Genomic DNA, 16219 nt, shown 5'->3' with positions numbered 1-16219 from the left:
GTTAGTACAGATTTCGATGGGGAAAAATCTTATGAGCAAGGCTAGGCATGCTCAGAGATGAAAGAACACAAAGAAAGCAATCCAACACATGACATCACTTCTGAAGTAGAATTCTGTCGTGCGGGAAAATTCGTGTGCAGTCTAGAGCACATTCCAACCAACAGACACCACTCTGGACAAAAGACGGACGACCGGTCGGCGGAAATTCGTTGCGTGTGTACGAGGCTTAAGCTGCCAATTACCAAGCCTGGTATGTCCACAGTCCACCCACCTCCCTGAAATTACTGATGTCATTAAAAGTGGGGTGGAGTGGAGGAAGGATGTTGGAGTGCGGAAGGGGCCCTCCCACATGTCTATGCTCTCTTGTTTAAACCCTGCAGCAGGTATTCAAAAGCCCTGTGTTTCTGAAGATCTAGGGGTTGATCTGAAGTCTAAAGGTGCAGAGTTTTGGACTGATCTTAGTACGAAGGGTGCAAGGTTTGGGCCTGATTTGAGGATGGAAGGTGAAGGGTTTTAGACCCCAGATCAGTCCCTTCACCTTCCATTCCCAGTTCAGCCCCAAACCTTGCACCCTTCAGACTAAGATCAGCCCCAAACCCTGCACCTTTAGACCTGGGATCAGCCCCAAACCGTTCACCTTACACCTTCCATCCCCAGATCGGCCCCAAACCTTGCACCCTTCAGACCAAGATCAGCCCCAAATCCTTCACCTTTAGACCTCAGATCGGAGACAAACTCTTCAGGCCTTAGTCAGCCCTAAATCCTTCACCTTCTGACCTAGGATCAGCCCTGCTCCTCTTCACCTTTTAACATCAGATTATTCTCAAACTCTGCACTCATTGAACTATGATCAGCCCTAGAACTCTGCGCCTTTAGACCTCAGATTAGCCCCAAAGCCTTCACCTACTAACCCCAGAAATTGCAGAGCTGGGGCTGATCTTAGTTCAATAAATGCAGAGCTTGGGACTAATCTGATGTTGGAAGGTGAAGAGGTTAAGGGCTGATCTTCGGCCAGAAGGTGAATGGTTTGGGGCTGCTCTGATACAACCTCAAAACAGCCTCAAACTCTTTACCTTCTTACCTCAGATCAGCCCCAAACCCTTCACCTTCCATTCCCAGATTAGCCCCAAACCTTGCACCATTCAGAATAGGATCAGCCCCAAACCCTGCATTTTAGACCTCAGATCAGCCCCAAACCATAAACCTTTAGACCCCAGATCAGCCCCTTCCCCTTCCATTCCCAGTTCAGCCCCACACCCCACACCCTTCAGACTAAGATCAGCCCCAAACCCTGCACCTTTAGACCTGGGATCAGCCCCAAACGGTTCACCTTACACCTTCCAATCCATCCCCAGATCGGCCCCAAACCTTGCACCCTTCAGAATAGGATCAGCCCCAAATCCTTCACCTTTAGACCTCAGATCGGAGACAAACTTTTCAGGCCTTAGTCAGCCCTAAATCCTTCACCTTCTGACCTAGGATCAGCCCTGCTCCTCTTCACCTTTTAACATCAGATTAGTCTCAAACTCTGCACTCATTGAACTATGATCAGCCCTAGAACTCTGTGCTTTTTGACCTCAGATTAGCCCCAAAGCCTTCACCTACTAACCCCAGAAATTGCAGGGCTTGGGGCTGATCTTAGTTCAATAAATGCATAGCTTGGGACTAATCTGATGTTGGAAGGTGAAGAGGTTAAGGGCTGATCTTCGGCCAGAAGGTGAATGGTTTGGGGCTGCTCTGGGGCTGATACAACCTCAAAACAGCCTAAAACTCTTTACCTTCTTACCTCAGATCAGCCCCAAACCCTTCACCTTCCATTCCCAGATTAGCCCCAAACCTTGCACCATTCAGAATAGGATCAGCCCCAAACCCTGCATTTTAGACCTCAGATCAGCCCCAAACCCTAAACCTTTAGACCCCAGATCAGCCCCTTGCCCTTCCATTCCCAGTTCAGCCCCACACCCCACACCCTTCAGACTAAGATCAGCCCCAAACCCTGCACCTTTAGACCTGGGATCAGCTCCAAACCATTCACCTTACACCTTACATCCCCAGATCAGCCCCAAACCTTGCGCCCTTCAGACCAAGATCAGCTCGAAATCCTGCACCCTTTAGACCTCAGATCAGACACAAACTCTTCAGGCCTTAGTCACCCTAAATCCTTCACCTTCTGACCTAGGATCAGCCCTGCTCCTCTTCACATTTTAACATCAGATAAGTCTCAAACTCTGCACTCATTGAACTATGATCAGCCCTAGAACTCTGCAACTTTAAACCTCAGATCAGCCCCAAAGCCTTCACCTTCTGACCCCAGAAATTGCAGGGCTTGGAGCTGATCTTAGTTCAATATATGCAGAGTTTGGGACTAATCTGATGTTGGAAGGTGAAGAGGTTAAGGGCTGATCTTCGGCCAGAAGGTGAAGGGTTTGGGGCTGACTAAGGTCTGTAGGTGAAGGGTTTGGGGCTGCTCTGAAGTCAGAGGTGAAAGATTTGGGCTGATCCGAGGTCAGAAGTGAAAGATTTGGGGCTGATCTGAGGTCAGAAGGTGAAGAGTTTGGGGCTGATCTGAAACTAAAAATATGGCACACTGGTTGTCTAATTGTAAAAATAACAATACAGATCCCCTTAGTATAGTCCCCCCCTCCAATACAACTTTTCACCACCCCCCACCCCAGTACAGTTACCCTCCCCTCAGTTGAGTTTTTCCACCTAGTACAGATTTCCCTCCCCTCAGTACAGATCCCCCCAAAAGGATTATCTATGCCCAGTAAAGATTCCCCCCCTCCCCCCATACTGATTCCCCTTCCTCCCAATACAGATCACCCCTCTCACCAAGTGCAAATATCTCCCCAACCAGTGCACCCTTCACCAAAACAGCTCCCCCACCATTACAGTCTCCCTCTATCTGACATGCCACTGCATTTCTCTAAGTCTGACTGCAGAAGGAGCGCAGCAGCAGTGCTTCAGGTGTGCAGCGACTTTCAGCGCTAGCTGTGGTGCTGCAGATGCTTTGGGAAGTGCTTAGAATCTGCTCTCCTTCCCTTATCCATGCCCACGTCATCCCCTCTCCTTCCCCCACCCGTGCCCATGTTATCCCCTCTCCCTCCCTTATCCATGCCTACGTCATCCCCTCTCCTTCCCCCACCCGTGCCCATGTTATCCCCTCTCCTTCCCCCCACCAGTGCCCATGTTATCCCCTCTCCTTCCCCTACCCATGCCCATGTTATCCCCTCCCTCCCTTATCCATGCCCATGTTATCCCCTCTCCCTCCCTTATCCATGCCCATGTTATCCCCTCTCCCTCCCTTATCCATGCCCATGTTATCCCCTCTCCCTCCCTAATCCATGCCCATGTTATCCCCTCTCCTTCCCCCACCCATGCCCATGTTATCCCCTCTCCCTCCCCTACCCGTGCCCATGTTATCCCCTCCCTTCCTTATCCATGCCCATGTTATCCCCTCTCCCTCCCTTATCCATGCCCATGTTATCCCCTCTCCTTCCCCCACCCGTGCCCATGTTATCCCCTCTCCCTCCCTTATCCATGCCCATGTTATCTCCTTTCCCTCCCTTATCCAACAGACATCCCACTTCCCCCATATACTTACCTAACTGGCACTCTTTGAAGCTCCTACTCTATAAGGCCAGCTGAAGCACCTGAAGATAGAAATCACCCCTGTACTGTATATATATATATATATATATATATATATATATATATATACACACACACACACACAGTATCTCACAAGAGTGAGTACACCCCTCACATTTTTGTAAATATTTTATTCTATCTTTTCATGTGACAACACTGGAGAAATGACACTTTGCTACAATGTAAAGTAGTGAGTGTACAGCTTGTATAACAGTGTAAATTTGCTGTCCCCTCAAAATAACTCAACACACAGATATTAATGTCTAAACCGCTGGCAACAAAAGTCAGTACACCCCTAAGTGACAATGTCCAAATTGGACCCAATTAGCCATTTTCCCTCCCCGTTGTCATGTGACTCGTTAGTGTTACAAGGTCTCAGGTGTGAATGGGGAGCAGGTGTGTTAACTTTGGTGTTATCACTCTCACTCTCTTATACTGGTCACTGGAAGTTCAACATGGCACCTCATGGCAAAGAAATTTCTGAGGATCTGAAAAAAAAAAGAATTGTTGCTCTACACCTTTGGGATATATTAGAGCGGAGACTGCGAGCCAGGTCCAACATTAGTGCCTGACCTTACAAATGCGCTTCTGGAAGAACGGTCAAACATTCCCATAGACACTCCTAAACCTTGTGGACAGCCTTCCCAGAAGAGTTGAAGCTGTTATAGCTGCAAAGGGTGAGCCAACTCAACTTTGAACCCTACGGACTAAGACTGGGATGCCATTAAAGTTCATGTGCGTGTAAATGCAGGCGTACCAATACTTCTGGTAAGATAGTGTATGTATATATATATATATATATATATATATATACACACATATACATATACAGAAAAGGCGATTGTGTTGGTATTACCAAATTAACAAGGTACCTACATCTCAGTTGAATGTTGTAATCAGAAAATAGGGAAGACCCCCAACGTGTTGGTCTGGCGGACCCAAAAGGCCGTGGGTCCTCCAGACCTGAGAAGAAAGGTCCCAGATCTCTGGCTGTATAAAAACAGCCTAGAAGGGGGGAAAAATAGACCAGAGATAGGAAAAAAAAGGGGGGGGGGAGAAAGAGGAAACCCTGGGAAGGTCACAGTAGGGTTCTCAAGAGTAGAAAGGTAACAGGAATGAAGAATAGTAATGGTGAAACTAGTAACAGAAAAGGATGAGGGCTATGAGGGACTTTAATGGTACCATATAAGTATTGTAGAATTAATAGTACACCACATATAAAAACAACAAAATATATATATATATATATGTACAGTATGTATATTGCATATGATCAGTTACCCATAGTACTCTACTAAGTTGTAAGGGCAGATCTTTTCTAGAGATACATCTGTATCCTGCCTCCTTATTGCATTAGCCTTTCGTAAGTAGTTTAATCTTCCTTTTCCGGCTCCATTCTTGCTGTATCCACCGTGAGCGTCTCCTCTATTCTCGCACCAGGCAATGCATTTCTCATCCATTAACGCTCTGTCTTATCCCTATCAATCGAACATCACGCCAAGGCCAAGCGCGTAGACTCCAGCAGCTGATAATTGTCTTTATCTCCATCCCCGGGGGGGACAAACACGCCGCCTTCAATCAGCCCCAATCTACTTAGCATCCTCTCTGCCAGTGACTGTAATAGGCAAAGTGGATTATTGGTAAAGTGAAATTATTGACTCTTCTTGATGGTTCCTTAAAACTCCCCATGCCGAGAGCAGCTGAGAACCGCTGGTTGAAGAACGGAATGCCGGAGACTTCTAAGGCCGAAACTATTGTCCCAGAAAGGTCCCTGTGTCACAAATGGTGGACAAAGTCTACAATTACTGGGCTCCTCAAGATTTTAGAAGTGCATGGACTGTGGTAGCAAATAGGGTTTTGTTAGGAGGAAAGGGAGCCTTTTGGGTTCCTCCCCAAGGGGTCATCATCTCAGGAAAGACCGTATTCCTTTAATAGACAAGAGGCAGGGAAGTGGCCTTCAGGAAGAATTGTAATTCAGAGAGGCCAAGGCTGGCAGTCATAAATTCAGGACTAAAAGTTCAAATTCCCTGTAGGGGTTGCAGGTTTCAAAGCTTTGCTGTGTACGGTAAATTGTGTTTCCCAAAAAAGGGGTCCAACACAAAATAATATCTAAAATTAGATCAAATCCATCCACCAATTTAACCACTTTACCACCGGAGGATTTTCCTGCTTTACGTCCGGGCCACTTTTTGCGATTCGGCACTGTGCGACTTTAACTGACAATTGCGCGATCATGCAATGCCGTATCCAAATGAAATTTATGTCCTTTTTTTCCCACAAACAGAGCTTTCTTTTGGTGGTATTTGATCACCTCTGCGCTTTTCATTTTTTGCGATATTAATAAAAAATGCGACAATTTTGAAAAAATAACAATATTTTTCTACTTTGAAGGTTAAAAAATATCCAATATATTCAATTTTTGTCATATATTTAGGCCAAAATGTATTTAGCTACATGTCTGACAAAAAAATTCTCAATGAGCATATTTTTTTAACCGCTTTAAGACCGGAAGCTTTTACCCCATTCCTGACCAGGTCATATCTTGCGATTCGGCACTGCGTTACTTTAACGGACAATTGCGCGGTCCTGCAACGCTGTACCCAAATTAAATTTATGTCTTTTTTTTCCCCCACAAACAGAGCTTTCTTTTGGTGGTATTTGATCACCTGTGCGATTTTTACTTTTTGCGCTATAAACAAAAAAAAGAGCGACAATTTTGAAAAAATAACAATATTTTTCACATTTTTGTATATGAAATTCCCCCTCAAAAAAATGTAAAAATCAAAATTTTTTAACATTCTAGGCCAATTTGTTTTCTTCTACGTATTTTTTGTAAAAAAAAATCGCAATAAGCGTATTTTGATTGGTTTGAGCAAAAGTTATCGCGTTTACTAACTACAGGAAATTTATGTAATTTTTATTGTTTTTTTTTTTTAACTAGTAATGGCGGCGATCTGCGATTTTTTTTTTGCGGGACTGCGACATTGCGGCGGACAGATCGGACCCTTGACTGACATTTTTGACACTTTTGGGGGTACCAGTGACATTACTACAGTAATCAGTGCTATAACTATGCACTGTTACTGTAAAAATGACACTGGCAGGGAAGGGGTTAATTTTATTGGTGATCAAGGGGTTAATGTATGCCTGGTGCTTAATGACGTGTGTGGGGGGAGGGGACTGAGTGACACAGGGACAGATCGCAGGTTGAGCTATGCTGAATCCTGCAATCTGACCCTGCCTGTCACTTAGGAGATCTGCCCGCTTTGTTTACACAAGCGGGCGGATCTCCACACTCGATCCCCGACGATCGGGGAAGAGCAGCGGTGATCCCCGCCGCTCCTCCCCTGGCCCGACTCCCGCTGTGACTGAATACAGTGGGAGTGAGCCTCCGGCCGCGCGTGCGCCGCCCACAAGAGGAGGAGTCCAGCGACGTAGGTCTACGTTGTTGGACGATAACGAGCAGTACGTTCAATGTGAGCGTTCGGCAAGTGGTTAATGTTGGTGGTATATTGAAACAAATACTTTAGACACCCAGTTGACTGAATAATCAGATCCAATGGTTTTATTAAATGAAAGATTATTGGCTGTGCGGCTGAAATCAAGAAGACTATGATGTAACATCCATATCATTGCCTAGAATTTACATCTAGGGATCATGAATGACATTTTTGTGAATTTTGGCAAAAATCAGGGAGATTTCAGCAGAATTTTAATATTTTGGTGAAATGCACTGGAGTCATTGGGGCTGAGAAAATAAAGGCGTTTTTTTTTTTTTTTCTTGGGTGTTTTTTTAGTCGTTTTTTAAGGGGGGGGGGGGGGTGAGCTTTGAAGGGCTCCTGGGGGAAGGGGAGGGGGACTTACATAAAAAACCCATTTTTTTTAGACCTGAGAAAACAAAAGCAACAGTATGAAAATAAGAAATCCTCCACCCCAAAAAACAAGAGCAACAGTATGAAAATAAGAAATACCCCCGCCCCCCTTTAAAAAATAAATAAACAAATAGATAAATAAAAATAAAGCAGCAATTTACAAACAGAAAAAAGCAACAGTACAAAAATGACCCCCCCCCCCCCAAAAAAAAAAGAAAAGAAAAAGAAATGTACTAAATAAAAAAAACTGTGCTATTTTTTCTATTAGTTATTTGTGTATGCTCTCATATTTTATTTTATTTCTTTTTTGCAGCTACAGTATACCATGCAATAAAATGTAAAACAAAAAAACAAAAGCAACAGTATGAAAATAAGAAATCCTCTACCCCAAAAAACAAAAAACAAAAGCAGCAGTACAGAAATAAGAAATACCCCCCCTTAAAAAATAAATAAACAAATAAATATAAATAAAGCAACAATTCGCAAACAGAAAAAAGCAACAGTACAAAAATGACCCCCCCCCCCCAAAAAAAAAAAAAAAAAGAAATGTACTAAATAAAAAAAAATGTGCTATTTTTCTACTAGTTATTTGTGTATGCTCTCATATTTTATTTATTTTTTGATGCAGCTTCAGTATACCATGCAATAAAATTTAAAACAAAAAAACAAAAGCAGCAGTACAGAAATAAGAAATAGCCCCCCCCCCCTTAAAAAAATAAATAAACAAATAAATAAATAAAAAATAAAGCAGCAATTCACAAACAGAAAAAAAGCAACAGTACAAAAATGACCCCCCCCCCCCCAAAAAAAAAGAAATGTACTAAATAAAAAAATAATAATAATAATAAAGCAGCAATTCACAAATAAAAAAAAATACATCAACAGTACACTAAGACATCAATATAAATAATAAAAAAAAAATGATACAAATGTACACAAAGAAGAAAATGAAAATAAGTGTTAGAAATAAAAAAAAAATGAAAGCATTGGTACAGAAATAAGAAATCCAAAAAAACACAATATACATTTAATGAAATAAATCAAAATAACCAAAAATACATCCTCAGAAAACCACGAAACCCTCTAAATAAAGTTATTTTTTGCCAAAGCAGCCGAATGAGAATTTCTGCCTGGCAATTTTGCGGTGGAACCAATTTTGGCCAATTGTGTTTATTTACTTTCACCTGATGAGAGAATGAAGAATCCAGGTCTAGGTGTAACTATAACTGATCATATAATTCTGTAACAGAAAAGGGTTGAAGGCTAAAAAAAAGTTGTGAAGAGTTTCCTGAGAAAGTTCTGAGCATTGCTTTTATTTTCAGAAGTTCAGACACAAGGAAAATCTTGAAAAGATGAGCGCAGAGCAGCATGTAATAGGACTGGTAAAGGTCAGGGGGGTCCCCGGGGACCGCAGGCTCAGTGAAGCAGTGGGATAATGACCTTCCTTCTTGGACAGCCTTTCAGCAGCTCAGTGGAGCATCCTGGATCTATCATAGAAGGGAGACAGACCTGGCCGGAGCTCTGCACATGGCTCCCCCCTGGGGACACCCCGCTGAGCCCAGCTATCTGGGGCCTTGGAAAGATGACAAACACTGCGAATAGCTAATGTGATGGAGTTCCAGGCCTTGTCTACAGAGAACAATCAGGTATTCTCCAGCAGTAAGATATCCCCTGACTCCGGCTGACATTGTTACATTGTGATGGACATAGTGCCATGAAACATGGTTCAGAGTGTCAGTCCAGCACCCTCCGACATGAACTCACATCCTGGGGCGGTGGGTTGGAGAACACAAACCGTATCGGCATGGAGGACAAAAGCCCCGAGTAGATTGGCGGAGATATCTAAGTGTCTAAAGCAGGGGTCTTCAAACTATGGCCCTCCAGCTGTTCAGGAACTACAATTCCCATCATGCCTAGTCATGTCTGTGAATGTCAAAGTTTTACAATGCCTCATGGGATGTGTAATTCTGTGACAGCTGGAGGGCCGTAGATTGAGGATCCCTGGTAAAGGGACGGTCCACCCAAAACTGAGATTTCAGGGTTTGGTAAATGTAGGGGGAAACCCTCTGAGAGCTTCCCCTATCTATCAGGGACTGTGTTGGTGAGTTCCCAGGTCTGTATATGTACCCTGCTGTGCCCATTTTTAGGGTTCGCACCATCCCTGTACTGAGTTCCCAAGTCTGTACACCCGCTGTGCCCATTATGAGGGTTCCCACTATCCCTGTACTGAGTTCCCATGTCTGTACACCTGCTGTGCCCATTATGAGGGGTTCACACCATCCCCGTGCTGAGTTCCTGAGTCTGTACACCTGCTGGGCACATTATGAGGAGTTCCCACCATCCCTGTGCTGAGTTCCCGTGTCTGTACACCTGCTGGGCACATTATGAGGAGTTCCCACCAATGCCTGTGCTGAGTCTCCGGGTCTATATACCTGCTGTGCCCATTATAAGGGGTTCCCACCATCCCTATTGATGAATTCCTGGGTCTGTACATATGCTGTACCCATTACGAGGTATTCCCATCATCTCTGTGCTGAGTTCCCTTGACTGTACACCTGCTGTGCCCCTGGACGACATCAACGTATGACGAAACGCATGGGGTGCGTGCTGACATCACCGATACCCTTAAGTCCAGGAAGGACGGTTTTATTGTGTGTGTGTGTGTGCCAGCCTACACATGCAATTTTAGGCACTTTGTTTACATTTGCACTGTAAGTGCAACCTATTTTTATTTGTATAATAAAATTTCCGAATTTACATGTGGAGCTTTTTATATTTTGGGGAACATCTATGACATCATTATCACTCCACCATCCCTGTGCTGGGTTCCTGGGTCTGTTGGAGTTACAGGGAGGGTTAGAAGTTGGAATACTGGTGGAGTTTTACAGATAGGGTTAAGGTACAGTTAGAGTGAGTGTTGGGCTTACAGTGAGGGTTATTATTAGGATTACGGGGGGGTAGTTTTGGGGTTTCAGTGAAGGGTAGTTTTAGGGGTTAAGGGTTACTGTTAGGGTTAGTGTTGGGGTTACAGTGAAGGTTAGGGTAACAGAGAGGGTTACAAAAAGGGTTATAAGAAAGGTCAGCATTAGGGTTAGAGAAAGGGATAAAGTTGGGGTTAAATAGAAAGTTAGGGTTACAGAGAGGGTTAGTCTTAGGGTTACATAGGGTCACAATAGTATTATGGTTACAGGGATGGTTAGTGTGAGGGGTCAGTGTTAGGGTTATAGGAAGGGTCAGTCTTAGGGTTTCAAGGAGGGTCAGGGTTATAGTAGTGTATATGTCTGTAGGTCTATGTGTGGTGTATGTGTCTGTAGGTGTATGGTGGAGACATATACACAGTATCTCACAAAAGTAAGTACACCCTTCACATTTTAGTAAATATTTTATTCTATCTTTTCATGTGACAACACTGAAGAAATGACACTTTGCTACAATGTAAAGTAGTGAGTGTACAGCTTGTATAACAGTGTAAATTTACTGTCCCCTCAAAATAACTCAACTCACAGCCATTAATGTCTAAATATGTCAATATTGTGTCAATATTTTGTGTAGCCACCATTATTTTCCAGCTCTGCCTTAACCCTCTTGGGCATGGAGTTCACCAGAGCTTCACAGGTTGCCACTGGAGTCCTCTTCCCCTCCTCCATGATGACATCACAGAGCTGGTGGATGTTAGAGACCTTGCACTCCTCCACCTTCCGTTTGAGGATGTCCCACAGAGGCTCAATAGGGTTTAGGTCTGGAGACATGCTTGGCCAGTCCACCACCTTTACCATCAGCTTCTTTAGCAAGGCAGTGGTCATCTTGGAGGTGTGTTTGGGGTCGTTATTATGTTGGAATACTGCCCTGCGGCCCAGTCTCTGAAGGGAGGGGATCATGCTCTGCTTCAGTATGTCACAGTACATGTTGGCATTCATGGTTTCCTCAATGAACTGTAGCTCCCCAGTAGTGGCAGCTCTCATGCAGCCCCAGACCATGACACTCCCACCACCATGCTGGACTGTAGGTAAGACACAATTGTCTTTGTAGTCCTCACTTGGTTGCCACCACACATGCTTGACACCATCTGAACCAAATAAGTTTATCTTGGTCTCATCAGACCACAGGAGATGGTTCCAGTAATCCATGTTCTTAGTCTGCTTGTCTTCAGCAAACTGTTTGCCGGCTTTCTTGTGCATCATCTTTAGAAGACAGCCATGCAGACCAATCTGATGCAGTGTGCGGCGTATGGTCTGAGCACTGACAGGCTGACCCCCCACCCCTTCAACCTCTGCAGCAATGCTGGCAGCACTCATACGTCTATTTCCCAAAGACAACCTCTGGATATGGCGCTGAGCACGGGCACTCAACTTCTTTGGTGGACCATGGAGAGGCCTGTTCTGAGTGGAACCTGTCCTGGTAAACCGCTGTAGGGTCTTGGCCACCGTGCTGCAGCTCAGTTTCAGGGTCTTGGCAATCTTCTTATAGCCTAGGCCGCCTTTATGTAGAGCAACAATTCTTTTAGAGTTATTTGTCGTGAGGTGCCATGTTGAACTTCCAGTGACCAGTATGAGAGAGTGAGAGCGATAACACCAAATTTAACACACCTGCTCCCCATTCACACCTGAGACCTTGTAACACTAATGAGTCACATGACACCGGGGAGGGAAAATCGCTAATTGGGCCCAATTTGGACATTGTCACTTAGGGGTGTACTAACTTTTGTTGCCAGCGGTTTAGAAATTAATGGCTGTGTGTTGAGTTATTTTGAGGGGACAGCAAATTTACACTGTTATACAAGCTGTACACTCACTACTTTACATTGTAGCAAAGTGTCATTTCTTCAGTGTTGTCACATGAAAAGATAGAATAAAATATTTACAAAAATGTGAGGGGTGTACTCACTTTTGTGAGATACTGTGTATACTATATATATATATATATATATATATATATATATATATATATATATATATAGCTGGGTAAAATCAATGCATGGTTCATATGGGGAGAAAGTCTAAGGATGTGGAATGTAGAGGGTGTTGAAGTGTGACAGATGTGTATGATGGATGAAGCACGGGGACATGCTAATCGGGACAGTGATGAATGAAAGCCCACATGCAGGGCCGGCCTTTGGGGTGTGCGAGCTGTGCGGCCGCACAGGGTGCCATGGGCAAAAGGGGCGCCGTGCAGCTCGTACATGATCAGGCCGCACAGTGGGAGGTAAGCGGCGACCGTGGCATGGAGAGGGTTAACACAGGCCACGGCCGCCGCTTACCTCCCGCTGTGCGGCTGTGCCTGTTTCTTCTTCTATAGCTGCAGGGCTGAGCTGTGTATCACACACAACTCAGCCTCAGATCTGCCGCCAGTGCCCGCCACTGACAGATCCCCTCCTCTCCAGGCCAGGGACGCCAGAGGAGAGATTGTCGGCTCCCCCTCCTCCCGCCCCTTCTTCTCGTGGTAAGCCTCCATACTAAGGTAAGTAAGCTCTCTCCTGCATCAAATGTAAGGGGGAGCTCTGTGTGGGGGGTCTCTGATGTAAAGGGGGCTTTGTGTGGGTGGGGGTCTTTGGTGTGGGGGGTCTCTGATGTAAGGGGGCTCTGTGTGGGGGGTCTCTGATGTAAGGGGGGGTCTCTGATGTAAGGGGGACTCTGTGTGGGAGGGCTCTGATGTGGGGGGCTCTGATGTAAGGGGAGCTCTGTGTGGAGGGGCTCTGATGTAAGGGGAGCTCTGTGGGGGCTCTATGGGGGGGGGGCTCTGATGTAAGGGGGGATCTGTGGGTATGGTCTCTGATGTAAGGGGGCTCTGTGTTGGGGTCTCTGATGTGAGGGGTCTCTAAAGTAAGGGGGCTTTGTGTGGGGGGGTCTCTGATGTAAGGGGGGCTCTGTGTGAGGGGGTCTCTGATGTAAAGGGGGCTTTGTGTGGGGGTCTTTGATGTAAGGGGGCTCTGTGTGGGGGTCTCTGGTGTAAGGGGGCTCTGTGAGGGGGGTCTCTGATGTAAGGGCGCTCTGTGTGGGGGTCTCTGATGTAAGGGGGCTCTGTGTGGGGGGTCTCTGATGTAAGGGGGTCTCTGATGTAAGGGGGGATCTGTGTGGGAGGGCTCTGATGTAAGGGGAGCTCTGTGTGGAGGGGCTCTGATGTAGGGGGAGCTCTGTGGGGGGCTCTGATATAAGGGAGGCTCTGTGGGGATGGTCTCTGATGTAAGGGGGCTCTGTGTTGGGGTCTCTGGATGTAAGGGGGGCTTTGTGTGAGGGGTCTCTAAAGTAAGGAGGCTTTGTGTGGGGGTCTCTGATGTAAGGGGGGCTCTGTGTGGGGGGTCTCTGATGTAAAGGGGGCTTTGTGTGGGGGGTCTTTGATGTAAGGGGGCTCTGTGTGTGGGGTCTCTGATGTAAGGGGGCGCTGTGTGGGGGGTCTTTGATGTAAGGGGGCTCTGTGTGTGGGGTCTCTGGTGTAAGGGGGCTCTGTGTGGGGGGTCTCTGATGTAAGGGGGCTCTGTGTGGAGGTCTCTGATGTAAGGGGGCTCTGTGTGCGTGGTCTCTGATGTGTGGGGGTCTCTGGTGTAAGGGGGTCTCTGATGTAAGGGGGGCTCTGTGTGGGAGGGCTCTGATGTAAGGGGAGCTCTGTGTGGAGGGGCTCTGATGTAAGGGGAGCTCTGTGGGGGGCTCTAATGTAAGGGGGGCTCTGTGGGGATGGTCTCTGATGTAAGGGGGCTCTGTTTTGGGGTCTCTGATGTAAGGGGGGCTTTGTGTGAGGGGTCTCTAAAGTAAGGAGGCTTTGTGTGGGGATGGTCTCTGATGTAAGGTGGCTCTGTGTTGGGGTCTCTGATGTGTGGGGGGCTCTGTGGGGGGGCTCTGATGTAAGGGGAGCTCTGTGTGGGGGGGGGGGGTCTCTGATGTAAAGGGGGCTCTGTATGGGGGTCTCTGATGTAAGGAGGGCTCTGTGTGTGGGGTCTTAGATGTAAGGGGGGCTCTGTGTGGGGGGGTCTCTGATGTAAAGGGGGCTCTTTGTGGGGTCTGGGGGGTCTCTGCTGTAAGGGTGCTCTGTGTGGGGGGTCTCTGATGTAAGTGGGGCCTCTGTGGGGGGTTTCTGTTGTAAGGGGGCCTCCGTTGGGGGTCTCTGATGTAAGGGGGGTCTCTAATGTAAGGGGGGGCTAAGTTTGTAGTGATCATAAAAAAGAAAAGTCAAATGAAGTGCAAAAAAAGTGCAAGAAAAAATGTGCAGGGCGCTGGTGGGGGCGCCACAGGATCAGCTCGCACAGGGCGCTTGAACACCTAAGGCCGGCCCTGCCCACATGATACAATCATGGACCCCAGACAGCTGTGAGTCAGCTGGGGTCAGGACAGCGGAGGAGACATGTTACCGGCCAACCAGAACATGGCCAAGGATAGTCATCCCCTTCCAGTGACAGAACCCTTCTTATAGCATTATGGGTACTTTATTGCTAAGCTGGTTTGGTTAAAGCGGAACTCTGATACAAGTTAGTTCATTGAAAAATGAGTCTTTTTATTCAAAATAGTGATGTTTTCCTGAATTTCAGATAGTACAGAAAAAACACAAATCAATGCAGATACAGTATGTATTCATTAAAAAACAATGACTTGTATTTGACTTAATATCACCTTCTGGTAATCCCTGTACAGCAGAGCTCAAACTAGGAGTAAGAGGATCAGCACTAACATCCAATTAGCTGTGGTGCCTGCAAGTTCTCTAATAAGGAACATGCATAGAAGAGAGAGAGAGAGCAGAGCGAGGAGTGAGATGACCCCAACAGACTGCTGCTGTGCATTCACTGTCCAATCACAGGCTCAGAGGGCAAGCAGAGAAGTTAGGACAAGTCCGGTAACCAGACTGGCTGTGTTGTGTGGCAGAGCAGTGTAATTCCCAGGCAGGGCCGGTGCTAGACTATTTTATGCCCTAGGCAAGACCAGCTACTTGCGCCCCCCCCCCCCAAAAAAAGGGATGGGGTTAAAAACTCCTCTATGTCATACCCAGTGACCCTGATCCGATGGTTCCTCCATGTTATGCTTTCATACCCAGTGACCCCCATATTCCTCCATGTCACACTCGGGGACCCTAATGTCCCTCCGTGTCACACCTAGGGACTTTGATGTTTTTCCATGTCACACCCTTGGACCCCAATATTCCTCCTCCATGTCATGCTGTCATACCCGCTGACCCTGATGTTCCTCCATGTCACACACAGGGACCCCCGTGTTCCTCCATGTCATGCTGTCATACTCAGTGACCCCAATGTTCCTCTATGTCAGCCCCTGATGTTTTTCCATGTCACAGTTGGGGACCCTGATGTTCCTCCATGTCACACCTGGGGACCCTGATGTTCCTCCATGTCACACCCGGGGATCCTGATGTTCCTCCATGTCACACCTGGGGATCCTGATGTTCCTCCGTGTCACACTTGGGGACCCCAATCCCCCATGGCACACCCAGGGACCCCAATTCCTCATCGCACACTTACTGACCCCGAACTCCTGTTACACCTGGTGACCCCTATCCTCCATGTCACACCTGGTGACTCCGATTCCCCATGGAACACCTGATGATCCCGATTCCCTTTCATACCAGGGATGCTCCATGTAACACTCAGGGACCCCGATCCCCTGTTCTGAAAACACTAACTGGGCGGTATGAAGAGAGTGGCCCCCACTCTGCCCTCCTTCACTGTGATCCTGCTGATTCCTTCTCCCAGGACGCTCCTC

The 16219-nt window shown here is 46.6% G+C and overlaps 1 protein-coding gene across 4 annotated transcripts in view; it reads right to left on the bottom strand.

Annotated features, from left to right (window-relative positions):
- LOC309555740 (transcription factor COE3-like) overlaps positions 1-16219 on the bottom strand; it is a gene marked incomplete at its 5' end in the record, with an annotated part of 262839 nt that overhangs the window by 14350 nt on the left and 232270 nt on the right. The gene's annotated exons all lie outside the window — the stretch shown is intronic.

Source organism: Pelophylax lessonae (assembly GCF_965119305.1).
Source record: "Pelophylax lessonae genome assembly, chromosome: 1".
NCBI lineage: Eukaryota > Metazoa > Chordata > Amphibia > Anura > Ranidae > Pelophylax > Pelophylax lessonae.
The sequence above is the reverse complement of the archived record's forward strand: the minus strand, read 5'-3'. Positions and strand labels throughout refer to the sequence as shown.